This window comes from Cupressus sempervirens, chromosome 9, assembly GCF_028749045.1.
Source record: "Cupressus sempervirens isolate cs-2001-9-10 chromosome 9, ASM2874904v1, whole genome shotgun sequence".
In the NCBI taxonomy this organism is placed as follows: domain Eukaryota; kingdom Viridiplantae; phylum Streptophyta; class Pinopsida; order Cupressales; family Cupressaceae; genus Cupressus; species Cupressus sempervirens.
The window spans coordinates 178,238,738-178,253,567 of record NC_143126.1 but is presented as its reverse complement, the minus strand read 5'-3'; positions in this window follow the sequence as shown (position 1 = coordinate 178,253,567).

Genomic DNA, 14,830 nt, shown 5'->3' with positions numbered 1-14,830 from the left:
CCCCTTTGACCCATATTACCCATTCGAATATCTCCCTCGGGGTCCTAGGACCCCTAGGGACATATGTCGTCGTGTAATGAGTCAAAGGAGGTCATAGGTCACCCTACGACCCCCTTTGACCCATATGAACGATTCAAATATGTCCCTAGGGGTCCTAGCACCAATAGGGACATATGTCGTCATTTAATGAGTCAAAGTGGGTCATAGCTTACCCTATGACCCCCTTTGACCCATATGAACGATTCGAATATGTCCCTAAGGGTCCTAGGACCCCTAGAGACATATGTCGTTATTTAATGGGTCAAAGAGGGTCATACGTCACCCTATGACCCCCTTTGACCCATATTACCCATTCAAATGTCCCTAAGGGTCCTAGGACCCCTAGAGACATATATCGTCGTTTAATGAGTCAAGAGGGTCATAGGTCACCCTATGACCCCCTTTGACCCATATGAACGATTCGAATATGTCCCTAGGGGTCCTAGGACCCCTAGAGACATATGTCGTCATTTAATAGGTCAAAGAGGGTCATAGGTTATGCTATGACCCCATTTGATCCATTTACCCATTCGAATATGTCCCTTGGGGTCCTAGGACCCCTAGGGACATATGTCGTCGTTTAATGGGTCAAAAGGGGTCATAGGTCACCCTATGACCCCCTTTGACCCATATGAACAATTTGAATATGTCCCTAGGGTCCTAGGACCCCTAGGGACATATGTCGTCATTTAATGGGTCAAAGAGGGTCATAGGTCACCCTATGACCCGCTTTGACCCATATTACCCATTCGAATATGTCTCTTGGGGTCCAAGGACCCCTAGGGACATATGTCATCGTTTGATGGGTCAAAAAGGGTCATAGGTCACCCTATGACCCCCTTTGACCCATATTACCCATTCAAATATGTCCCTAGGGGTCTTGGGACGCCTAGAGACATATTTCGTCATTTAACGGGTCAAAGAGGGTCATAGGTCACCCTATGACCCCCTTTGACCCATATTACCCATTCGAATATGTCCCTAGGGGTCCTAGGACCCCTAGAGACATATATCGTCGTTGAATAGGTCAAAGAGGGTCATAGGTGTCCCTATGACCCCCTTTGACCCATACGAACTATTGGAATATGTCCCTAGGGGTCCTAGGACCCCTAGGGACATATGTCGTCGTTTAATTGGTCAAAGAGGTTCATAGGTCACCCTATGACCCCATTTGACCCATATTACCCATTTGAATATGTCCCTAGGGGTCCTAGGACCCCTAAGGACATGTGTCATCGTTTAATGGGTCAAATGGGTTCATAGGTCACCCTATGACCCCCTTTGACCCATATAAACAATTCAAATATATCCCTAGGGGTCCTAGGACCCCTAGAGAAATATGTCGTCGTTTAATGAGTCAGAGAGGGTCATAGGTCACCCTATGACCCCCTTTGACCCATATTACCCATTCGAATATGTCCCTAGGGGTCCTAAGACCCCTAGAGACATATATTGTTGTTTAATGGGTCAAAGAGGGTCATAGGTCACCCTATGACCCCCTTTGACCCATATGAACGATTGGAATATGTCCCTAGGGGTCCTAGGACCCCTAGGGACATATGTCATCATTTAATGGGTCAAAGAGGGTCATAGGTTACCCTATGACCCCCTTTGACCCATATTACCCATTCGAATATGTCCCTAGAGGTCCTAGGACCCCTAGGGACATATGTTATCGTTTAATGGTTCAAAGGGGGTCATAGGTCACCCTATGACCCCCTTTGACCCATATGAATGATTCGACTATGTCCCTCGGGGTCCTAGGACCCCTAGGGACATATGTCATCATTTAATGGGTCAAAGGGGGTCATAGGTCACCCTATGACCCCCTTTGACCCATATGAACTATTCGACTATGTCCCTAGGGGTCCTAGGACCCCTAGGGAGATATGTCATTGTTTAATGGGTCAAAGAAGGTCATAGGTCACCCTATGACCCCCTTTGACCCATAATACCCATTCGAATATGTCCCTAGGGGTCTTAGGACCCCTAGAGACATATTTCATCATTTAATGGGTCAAAGGGGGTCATAGGTCACCCTATGACCCCCTTTGAACGATTCGGCTATGTCCCTGGGGGTCCGAGGGACATATGTAGTCATTTAATGGGTCAAAGGGACCCCCTTTGACCCATTAAAAGATGACATATGTCCCTAGGGGTCCTAGGACCCCTAGAGACATATATCGTTGTTTAATGGGTCAAAGAGGGTTATAGGTCACCCTATGACCCCCTTTGACTCTTATATATTAATAATATACATATCAATATAATAATATATATATATATATATATACATATACATATTACATTATTATTTTTAATGAAAATATTACGTTATTATATAAATATATTAATAACATACATATTAATATAATAATATTTATAATATATATTATATTTAATAAAAATATTACGTTGTTATATAAATATTATATTATTATACATATTAATATAATAATATATAATACGTATTTTATATATATATAAATTACGTTATCATATTTAGTAAAAATAATAATAATATATATTATATTTATAGATTGTAATAAGATTAACATAAGATATTATTATATATTACTAGATTATATCTTGTATGTTTACATTACGTTATTATATATAGATAATATATTAAAATATGCCTTTACATATTAATATAAGTGAAATAATTTAAAAATAAAAAACTAGAACGTTTAAATCGAATTTCTCTCCAAAATTTGAATATTTTTGGAATTTGACTACCGAGCCATATCGGATATCCGATCAGGCTTGGTATTTACCAAGCTTGCCCGGTCAACCCCAAAGACGTGTTTATAGAGAGTTTTAGTGATACTCAGACTTCGGGTAGCCGTCTGACAATGTTATTTTGATCGAAATTGAATGAAACGAAATGGGTTTTTTAATATCACTCTCTAGATTCCATCAATATAATTTTTGTCAAATTTTGAGTTCGATAAGTATTTATTAGTTAATTATCAATAAAGATTATTGTAAAGTGTTGATTGACATACTAAAGGAAAAATAGCTATAACTTTCAAACTGTATAACATTTTTTAAATCTAAAAGTTGTGTCACATTCTATGCTTCGCCTAGTATAAGAAAAAAACAAAAAAAGAAAAATTTGATCAAATTTTCTATTAGTTAGGGTGGTCAGACACGGGACTTTTTTTAATCCGAAAAAGTTTTGGTAAAAAATTCATATTTAATTATTTATTTGGAATAAAAATATCAAAAAATATGCGTCACATCCGGGCATGAGTCTAGTTTTCATATCTATAATTATATTAAAAAAATATTATGATTTGATTTTGATTAAGGTGGTCAGACATACACCTACTTTTTATTTTCGCCCTGAAATTTTCTTAGTACTGCATTAAAAGTCAAACTTTTGACCAATCAATTATTTTTTTCTCCTGATAGGGCCTAGTAGTTTAGAAACTACATTTAATTTTCTACAAATTATTTTCTTACAACTTTTTGATATAAAGTCCATAACCACTTCAAAATTATGTGTCAAGTTGACATAACCCTGATTTGCTGATTTTTCACTACCACTTAAGGCCATAGTTTGGTACACCATGATCTTGCACATACCCGCTTTTGATCTAATGGATTAAGTGAGTGCTTCATTAAATATGATAGGATCTCTAGGAAGTAAGAAGGATTTTTATATTAATGATTTTTAAAGAGAATTGCTAATAATTTTGATTATAATGCAGTCAATTAGGTCAAGAAATTGGATAGACTCTTATTCCCAATGGATGGGGCATTAATCAATTAGTTTAGTTTGCATATAAAGAAATCATTAATAAAAATCAAGATTACTATTAAAATGAAAATAAATTTTATTTCAAATGTATGCAGATTTTCATAGCCAGTCAATATTTGTTTGTATTTAATCTATGAGTCATAGTTAGTTGTTGTTGCCTTCAAGTAGACCATGTTTTTGTAAGGGATGAATATTGTAATAGAATATCATGGAATGAGAGAAAAGTGAAAGTGGTATCAAATTTTGAATCTTGTTATCCCTTAGGTGCACCCACCTTGGTTTTGTAGAGCGTAAAGAGTAGAAAATTGTTTATAATTTTGTTGAAGTTGGGTCTAGATCTAAACGTCATCTAGCTGATCATGGTAAATAGCTAATCCTTAAGTTATTTTGATCTTTACCATCTTGTTATTAAGTATTTTGTTACTTGGTAGTGTAGAAACACCAACATAATCAATGAACTAACCTTAGATGTATATAGACTCATGTGGCTTGACATGAATCTCGTTAGAAAAATAGAACACATGGCCTATATGTTGTGCCTCATGAAATGCATAATATGGTGGAATATGCCACACAAATCTATAACAAGCCTTCTATTTTCATACCATTAAAGCATATGTGATCAAGCTCTTGATCTCCCCCACCATAGATTTCCAATTTTACAAGCGTTAGAAGCAACTCAAGCATCTTATATCTGATTCTTAGACAAGCTCCAGGTAATCTTGAATGTTTAGTTCTACAATCTCTTCACAACCAAATATCATTGTTTTCAAATTTTGATAGCCATCTTATGTAGAATGATAATTTTCTTGAGTGATTTTATAGAATGAAGGGATTACATTAAGGAGTCTCCAATAATCACTTGATCCTTCATTAGTAATCATGCAAGATCTATTTTGAATGACATTGCTTATGTTTTAAATAAAGGTCTAATGCTCCAAATATGGGTGAGATGGATTTTTTCATTTTGTATTAAAGATGTGAACACTTGAGTTCTTATCTAGAGTCTATTAGAAAGTAGTCCACTATCTGAGCTGGGGAATCACCTTTAGAATGCAAGAGGTAGTGGATTGAGATTGTGGGATAAAGGGTGTGCAATTAAATCTTGGACTTAGTATAAAGGATAATCCATTGAAACGTGAGTAGTCACCATGAAAGAGGCAAATGTAAAGGGTTAAAGGGCTCCATGTGTCTACTCCATAATTCTTAGAGACTCATGTGACTTATGATGGCACTTACTTTCAATTTTATGCTCATGTTGTAGTGCACAAAGAAATGATCAAGCCAGGTTGTGGTTTGTTGAACAAATAAAATCAAATGAAGGTTTATTATCTCAAAGTTCCAAATACAACTCAAGACTTTTTTGTCCCACATTGACTATGTGGAGTCTAGCTTTTTTGTTTTAATACACTAAAATGATGTTAATTAGTGTCTTAAGCATGTGGGTTTTTGACAATATGAGAAGATGATTTGTGGGGCCTAGTCGGCCATGCTAGAGCTAAATGTTAAGAAATTTTGAACGGAAAGGATAATGATGTCATGATGACTTGGAGTTGCTAGATGAATCAAAAGTCAACATGTGGTAGTAGAGAAGGATGAACCACAGAATGACACATGATGGAGGCTTCCTGATGTGGCACACTTCCCAAGGTGCCAATATACCATAGTAGGCCACATGTTGCATAGCTTGCATGCAACATGGTAGTTGCTGACTATGCATGTAGGAAACTACCTAACCGATATATGGAAATAGGCCTCAGTTGATGATGATGTAGCAGGTATAGTGATCTAGCCAATAGCAAGATGCCATGTGGCAGTGATGTGGTGAGTTCTAGATAGAGGATGACATGGTGATGATGGTGCAGTTGGAAGGGCCAATAAAATGACAACACATCGCAACATGTTAGGTGTCAATGGTCAAATTAAGGGGTGCCACATGGTGTCCAAGTGGCATATGATGTAGTAGAAGCTAACCAATGGCATGTTACCATATGGAACAGTAAGTAAAACCCAGTTTGACACGAAATTCAATGGATGCAGGAAAAATCAAAATTCATAAAATAATATTTTGTATAATTTTCTTAAAAATGAACATGCAAGCCTTTTAAAGTTATAGAGGATATAATCTAATTTTTTGACTTTAGAATGATTTTAAATTTTTGCATAAAATTTATAAAAACAAGTGCAGACCAGAGAGGCAGTCCATGAGCTTAATTTTCAAAATGAGATTTTGGGTATTTTCTATGCACCAATATAGTAATATTATATATAACTAGAATTGAGAGAGAATGAACTTTCTAGTTTTAGAGTTTATTTATACACAGGAAGGCACTGGTTCAAGTTATGCAAGGTTTTTTCTTAGGTATCCATTTTTTAGTTTCATTCAGTTGGGAAAATTCAAATTTGATGTATGTTGAAATGATGAATTTGCTAAATGTTAGAGGCAATAAGAATGCAGTTAAGGGTGAATTTTATAACTTGCAAGTTAGTTCAATGGATGGATTATCAGTATTTTAGATGCATTTTAGATATTTTGTCAACACAAGGATTTTCATCATTGAAGAAGAGATATTTCAAGTGTGTTACATAAAAATGATGAGAATCATATAAGGTTTTAGTTATAGAAAGAGGAGAGATGAATTGCAACAATGAGGAATGAAGATTCAAGTGAACACATGTTGCTTCCAGATCAAATTTGAGATTTCATTCTTTTCCTATATTTCTCTCATTCTGATTCATTATAAGGGTTCCAATCTTGAGTTTTCTCAGTATTGTGAGACTAGGGTTTTAGTTTTTGATATGTTTTCATCACTATAATAGCATTCTTTAGCATATTTCTCTTGTACGAACAATAGTAGTTAAGCTAATATAGATATTTCTTATCTATTTAGTATTTTTATGAGTTATTTACATGCATCTAAATGTATAGTTTCAAAGAAACGAATACAAATGAGCTAGAATCTTCTTAGTTTCATTTTGAATATCATCTCCTATCTCTATAATCTAAAATGTTATGTACTTTAGGGACAAAGAACTGAGACCTATTTACATCCCCTTAAGGTTGTATGTTAGATATGTTTTGTTGTTGGAACAAATGGCCAATTATATGATTGACATATTTGATATGGTTGTTGGTTATTCAAGAAGAATACTCCATGAGAATGATGTCTTTATGAACACCAATGTCTGATTCACAAAGTGATAAGATAGATATGATATCTTGATGTATGGAATATTTTAGTGGTATCATAGATGTATGTGTGTGATTTGTTGAATTTCCCAATAGATAAGGCACTAATTAGGTACATGAAATACTTGTTCTTATTATTGTATATTTGGGGATTTTTTGAAATAAACATTATAATCATCCATTTCCCCTTTTTGTTTAAGAAATGATACTATACCCTTACTTAGCTTACCAATTTATTAGGTCATGTCAATATTTAATTCATGTCTATGATATTTGCATAAGTACAAAAGATATAAGGGTTTAATTTTCTTTGTGTAGATTTAGTCTATGCTTTGAATATTGGTACCATATGAAGAATCTAATAGGTCCACCCACCTATGTTTAGTAGAGCCTGAAGTAGAAGAAGGGTCTAGCCTTATAATTGACCCAGTGTCTAAAAGGATATGTTATAGATGGGAAGTAGTTGCCCCTAGATGTATTCTATTCTCATTAGGGTAATTTGAAACCGTAACATTTCAAAAGACCAACAAGTGTTTCATCAACTTCCTCTCAAGCTAAAGCATTTGTTCTACTACCTCCAATCTTTTATCTAGAGTTAGTAGATTCAAATGTCATATGCCCTTCTTATCAACACTTGTAACAAGTTCCTTTAAACTAAGATCTCTATTCTTTTTTTCCACCATTATTATTCCTAGTATAACTAGTATAGCTGCCCCTAGTGTAGTTACCTCTTCTACCAAAAGGTTTTTCCTTCCATCCTAAATTTTATTTATATGGTATTGTACTATCAGATCTATTACCTTCTCCATATGTTATACCGTTTTTTTGTTGAAATTGTCCACCTCTTCCTCTTGATCTTTGATTATGTTTCTTTTCCAATCTTTCTTAATCCTTCCATGTGTATTAATATTCTTCTTTTACACTATCCATGTTAACATGTCCAGATCTGATATCCAACTTATATAATTCCTTAGTATATTTCTTCACACTCATGTTTTTTTGCTTTAAATTTTGCATCTTTCTCAACAAACTAACTTGGTAGTTTTCTAGAAGAAATTTCTTCTTCATCATTCCTAGCATCTTTATCCATGTTTTGATTTTTTCTTTTCTTCTCTTTTGTCTTTCAATTTGTAAATGATCCCACCAAAGAGAAGCATGAATCTACAATTTTGTGAGTATTATCTTAACGTTATTATTTTTTAGAGCACCTTCATACTCAAATATTTTTTTCATTTCATAGATTCAATGTAATAATACTCAGTTTCAAGTCTTCCATCATAATAAGAAACTTCAAGAAAAAGTCTAAAATTCACCTTGCACAAAACTCATAGAATCCCTTCTTCATCTTGTTCAACTTTATGTTTGTGATTAGGATTAAGTATTGTCTCTTCTTCATCACTAACATCTTAAATATGTACGCCTCTTCTTTGGGTCATCTCCAGAACTCTAGTCATGGTTGCAATCTTCCTGAACATGTCTATTACAACATTTTCTACATTTCCTCTCCCACAAACCATCTTCACAATAGTTCTCGAAAGATTGTAACCTTCTACAATTCATAGGCCATATTTCATCTTTGTCAACATACAATCAATCCAATAAGGTTCTCCACAATCCAATCGAAAAGAAAGCACACCACTCTCATACCACCTGACCCAAGGAGGGAGAAAGTATAGACCTACAACAACATGTAGAATAAACTCATCTTCAACCTTCTTCTCCTTCCAAGAGTTACATACAGAAGCTATACATAAATAAAATGAATCCATAGGGAAAATAGGGCCAAGTTCAATGTCTATGTAGGTATAATTATTTAACGTTTTATAAAGAGTAACCACAACATGCCCAATTGTGAGGCTTTCTGAGTTGGGGCCTTAAACAAAATAAAAAGTACACAAGATCAAAGCTTCATCTCAGATCTTCTACCTCTTACTATCTCTCATATCTATAATTTTCTATATATTATTACCTCTCTATATTTAACCAAGATATTTATATATCCAGCTAAGCCACAAGTTGGCTAGTCAACCACTAATTAGAATTTAGGAAGAATAAACAAAAATTGACAACAAAAATCATATGAAATCTTATATGCTTGAAGGTAGGTCCACATGTATGTTATGATTCAATTCCTAATAGTGAAAAACACTACCATGCCTATTATATCAACACATTACACAAGGTTAAAATAGTAGGGAAATAGAACCGCAAGTTTGACATAGAACTAAACAATAATTTTCACACTTAGGATAAGGATCTAGGATAGGTTCTCCATCAAATGACACAACATGAAACCAAAAGAAATAATGAATACTTGTTGAAAAACATACTATTAGAGAAAACAAGAAATATTTTTACTTGATGCAAGATTTCTTCAAGACCCAAGATGCTCCAACATCACCTTCTTTGGGTATGTGTTGTGAACTAGTGATGGATGAAGGAAATATAGAAGTTTTAGATAATTATGCTACTCCTTATCATCCTTCCCTAGTTCTATCTAGTTGCATTTCTTGGGATGTGGCTACCCTAAATTTATAGGTCAATGAAGGTCTGATGTAGATGTAAAGTCTTCCATATGTCAATATCATAAAGGGTGACTAATGTACTTTACATTTTGGATGTGGATTTTATTATGAAGAAGAATATCAAATCTTAACTAGTTTTATTCGTGGGAGGTCAAATTACAGTCGTATAGTTTTTGGTAGTGACAATTTTTGCCATCTCCATTTTCAATTTAATAAATACTTTGATGGAGAAATATTGTACATTGAAATTATAGACCATAGTTATGGTTTTAGCTTTCCTGTTGTTAAGTTAGTGGGTGTTGTGGGAATCTAATTGTTTTTGGAACTTTGAAATGTGTGATGGTAATAATTTCCAATTTTGACAAAGATTGAAGAAGATCCATGTTATTGGAGAGAAAAATGGAGACCAAAGTTGAAGGGAATAAAACATTCCTTGCGGATGTAGAAAAAAGATACTCCCCAATTATGGTTTGAATCGCACACCAGGTATTATAGTAGTGTATGATAAACATATTATCCAGAACTGCATCTTTGAGAGGGTGTGAAATTGCATCTTCATCCAATGCCAGATGGAGCTTGATTCTAAATTTTTTTGTCAAGATGCTACGATGGAATTGATGGCAAGAATCACATTTCATGCATGCTTCTTGTCGAGACAAAATTTTTAAAGAAATTTGAATGGTAAACACAACAAGCTAGATAAATAAATTGAATTGAAGTCCATTCTACACATTTAACTAAATCCCTCAGCATACGCACACAGGAAGTGGAGTACCTATACTCATATGTGTAATAAAGAGGGTACCATTAAATTAGACACCAATTACAATTTGAGAAGGGCAAAGTACAAATCTGACACCCCCAAAATTAAACAATGAGAAAATTGATCTATAGTTGTACATGTTGAATTTAATTTTTCCAAGTACAAAGTGCCACATGAAGAAACTAAAACAAGATCATACTCAATTGACATCAGCCAACAAAATTCTACTCAATGATGAAGATTTAGCATGATTTTACCTTAATCTCACACATGGGAGCCTGATTTATGAAAGCATCAATAAATGTTCAATACCCAATTTGGATAATGCTCAGTAACCATTGAGTGATGTTAGAATGTCCACTATAGTATACTTGGCACATTTAACATTCTAGCTTGCTCAACATCATCTACAATTTAGCATGTATAGATCACACAGAACATGTAACCCATTCAGCATCTAACGTCACTAGCTTATATGACATCAACTATGGCTTAGCACATATTGATCACTTGGTACATAAAGCACACTCATCATGTCACTTGAAGTATCTTGGCTTCTAACTTAGTACCAAAGGTAACTCAACACGTATAAGAATTTTGGCTCAGCTTGATAGCTATAGGATAACTCATGTACTATTTTGATTTGCTCAAAACATATAGCATATTAGTTTGCATGACACAAGAAGCATACTGACACACTCAAAAATATGGCATATAGCACCTGAGGTCACTGTCTTGGACGGCATCAAATGTGCATCAGCATATAAATATCACTTAGTACATGAATCACGGTCAGCACCTAAAGCAACTCGACACCTATAAGAATTCTAGTTTAGCATCAGAAGTAACTCAGCACCTATATTAATGTTGGCTTGGCACATACATTATACATGGCACATGAAGTATGTTGGATTTCTCAGCACATGTCATATGGTATTCGGCACCTAAGGTCATTGGCTTAGTAGGTATCAGCTATGACTCTGCACATATTGATCACTCGGCACATGAAGGACACTTGGCACCTAAAGCAACTTGGCACATATAAGAATTTCTCAACACATATAGTCTACTCAAGCCCTGAAGTACCTACCTTGCCTGACATCAGCTATGACTTGGTGCATATTAATCACTCAGTACATAAAACATGCTTGGTACCTAAAGCAACTCGGCTCATATAAGAATTACTTGGCACGTATAGTATGCTCAACCCCTGAAGTCCTTGCCTTTCTTGACATCAACTATGACTCAACACATAATAAATGCTCAACACATGAAGCACATTCAATACCTAAAGTCTCTTGGCACCAAGAGGAAAAATAGCTCGGCACAAACAGTAAACTCTTCTTCTAGAGGTCAACGATCATTAGCTTCTGCAAATCTTCAGAATGCTCCATGAGTGTAGAAGGGTTTAGTGTAAAAGTTGTAATCCCATTCCATCCTAAGTTGGAAAGATAATCCACCATTTTATTGCCCTCTATATATGTGTGAAACTCTGATCTCCTAAAATTGATCAATAATATTCCAAATTTGCTGGAGCACATATTTGAGTTCCTAGGAAGATGATTGTCTCTTAATACAAGTAGAGATTATAACTTGAGAATCACCTTCAATCTGCACTTGTTGGAATTTCCCTTTCTTAGCAAGAATTAGTCCTAACAGTAATGACTAAGCCTTGGCCATATTGTTAGTTCCTATAGGAAGGGGAGCTATTTTAATTGCCAAGACTTTACCAATACAATCTCCAATGCATGCTCCTAATCTTGATTGTCCTGGATTACCTCTGGATGCTCCATCTTAGTTGAGTTTGACAAAGCCAGGTGAAGGGGGTTGCCATTTGATTTTGGACCTACTTGTATGAGTTTACAACTTTGAAGAAGTGCTAGTTCCAAAAGGGATGAAAATTGATTTCCATTCTTGAATGATACTTCGATCCTGGGAAGTGATAACTGGATTAAATCTTCATCTATTGACACTTGCATTAGTAACTTCTGAGATTGATTTTTTAATGATTTGGAGCACTTTCTCTGAAGATGATACTTCTTTTCTAAAATTCCTCTTGTTTGTTTCCCACCACATATCCCAAATAACTAGAGCAGGTGTACACTTCCAAATTCCTACAAAAAGGGCATTGGGGTAAAGAATTGGCCAAGCCTAAAAAATGTCCCAGATACTGTTTTGTAGTGGGGAGTAATAATTTAATTTATTTAAAACAAACATCTAGCATTGGTATTCAAACTTACATCTTGCAAATAAATGGTCAATTGATTCATCTTCCAAACCACATAAAACACACTTGAAAGGAGAGGCCATATTCATCGTAGCTAGTCTATCACTTGTAAGAATTCTATGCTTGATTGCTAGCCACACAAAGCACCTAGCCTTGGGTAGTACTATTTTATTTCAGCAGAACATGAATTCTCAAGATGATGGGTTTGCCAACTCAAGTTTCTAAAGAAGCTTGTAACCTTCCTTGATTGAATAGTTACCATTTTTGGTCGGAGTCCACATTAGTTGATCTTTAGCTTTTGATACAAAAGCCTGTCTTTCTGATAAGATAGATTTAAGTTGTTATTTCTGTTGAGGATCTAAAGGGAGTTGATCTAGATCTTTCCATATTACTTTCCTTGAGAAAATGCAAATTGCATCCATATAATGAATAGCAAGGTTGCCCCATTCTGCTTATGTAACTGAGATGATATTTTGTATGTTTGACATTGTATTTAATGGAGGGTGGCCATTCCACAAGTCACCCAAAAAGTTAATCTTATCCCCATAGTTTAATTCCCATAAAATTTAGTTAAGTACAATATCTCTAAATGCAATCATGAAGTCCCAAATGATTGATCCCTTAGGAGGATCCAACATAGAAAGTATTCTATGTGGCTCATTATTATCTAGATATTTCTATTGCATAATTTGACACCAAAGTGATTGTGATTTAGTATACATTTACGAAACCAACTTACCACCAAATGCTTTGTTCTTAGTTGTCAAATCATGGATTCCTGCTCCACCTAGAGTTGGATGAAATGCGATATTTTGGAGAGAGATAAGTGGAAGCTTCTTTTAATTAGTCAAATTTCCTAACCATAGAAAGCCCTTAATAAGTTTTTAAATTTGTGAAACAATAGAAGATGGTGCTTGCATGACAGCCATGTAATAATTAGGTATTTTAGAAAGGACTAACTTAATAAGCAATATTCTACCAGATAATGATAGCCATCTAACTTTCCAAGAAGCAATTTTGCTCTTAATTCTTTGATATACTCCCTCCCAAAAAAAAAAATTTGTTTGAACCCATAAGGAAAGGAATTCCAAGATAAGTGGAAGGTAGAAAATCCTTAGTAAACCCTAGAATATGCGCAATCTTATCGAAAATGATTCTATCTATATAAAATAAGAAGATTTTTTACTTTTGAGGATTAATTTTCTACCTTGAAACTTCTGAATATAAAAAAAGAATTTTCTTAATCTGTTTAGCCTCAAAAACTAATGAGGCACCAAACAGTAATGTGTCATTAGTAATTAAAGAGTGCATGACTAAGATTATTGCACCTTCAATTTTTGCTCCTTTCCACTTATCAGATAGATGACGGTGCTTGATATTCCTACTAAGAGCTTCAGCCATGATGATGAATAAAGCCAATGAAAGAGGGTCACCCTATTGGAGACCTTGCCCAGAGGAAAAGAAACCAAACACGGCCCATTCATAATAACTAAGAACCAAGCCCCCAAAATGCAAGATTTAATCCACTTACACCATTTCTTATCAAAGCCCATTTTTTGAAGGACATCAAGCTTTAGAATAACTCCAAAATTTACCCCAAAATTATCTTAACCCTATCCCTTTCCATAATCCTAATTTTATTTCTAACACTTATCTAACAATGACTAATTTACTATAACCCCAAGCTTAACACTAATTGTGTTACCTACTCTGACCCTCAATAATCTATTCTCACCCTCACCTTAATAAAAAAATGTAGATATAGTCCTAATCATGTGCCTCACCTTAACCTTATGTGTATACCTACATAATCACAAATCTTTATTCTATCTACAATGCTATCCTTAATCCTACTCCTAATGTTAACCTAGCCTTAACCCTTATTAATTTATAATAGCCTTCATCATAACTATAACCATATATCCTAACTCTAACAATTACCCTAACACTGGAACTAACTTTTAAGCATAACTATTAAACTTGTTAATAACCTTGAATTTAATCTTAAGCCAAACCCTAACCTTGGAAATAATTATAAAACTAAAACTAACCTTAACACTAATCACAATGATAACAATAATTCTAACCACATCCCTAACCCTTATCATAATGCTAATCTTAACTCTAAACCTAGACCAATTAATTATAACATCAAGCTTTAAAATAACTCCAAAATCTACCCCAAAATTATCTTAACCTTATCCCTTATCATAATCCTAATTTTATTTCTATCACTTATCTAACAATTCTTAATTTACTATAACCCCAAGCTTAACACTAATTGTGCTACCTACTCTGACCCTAAATAATCTATTCTCAC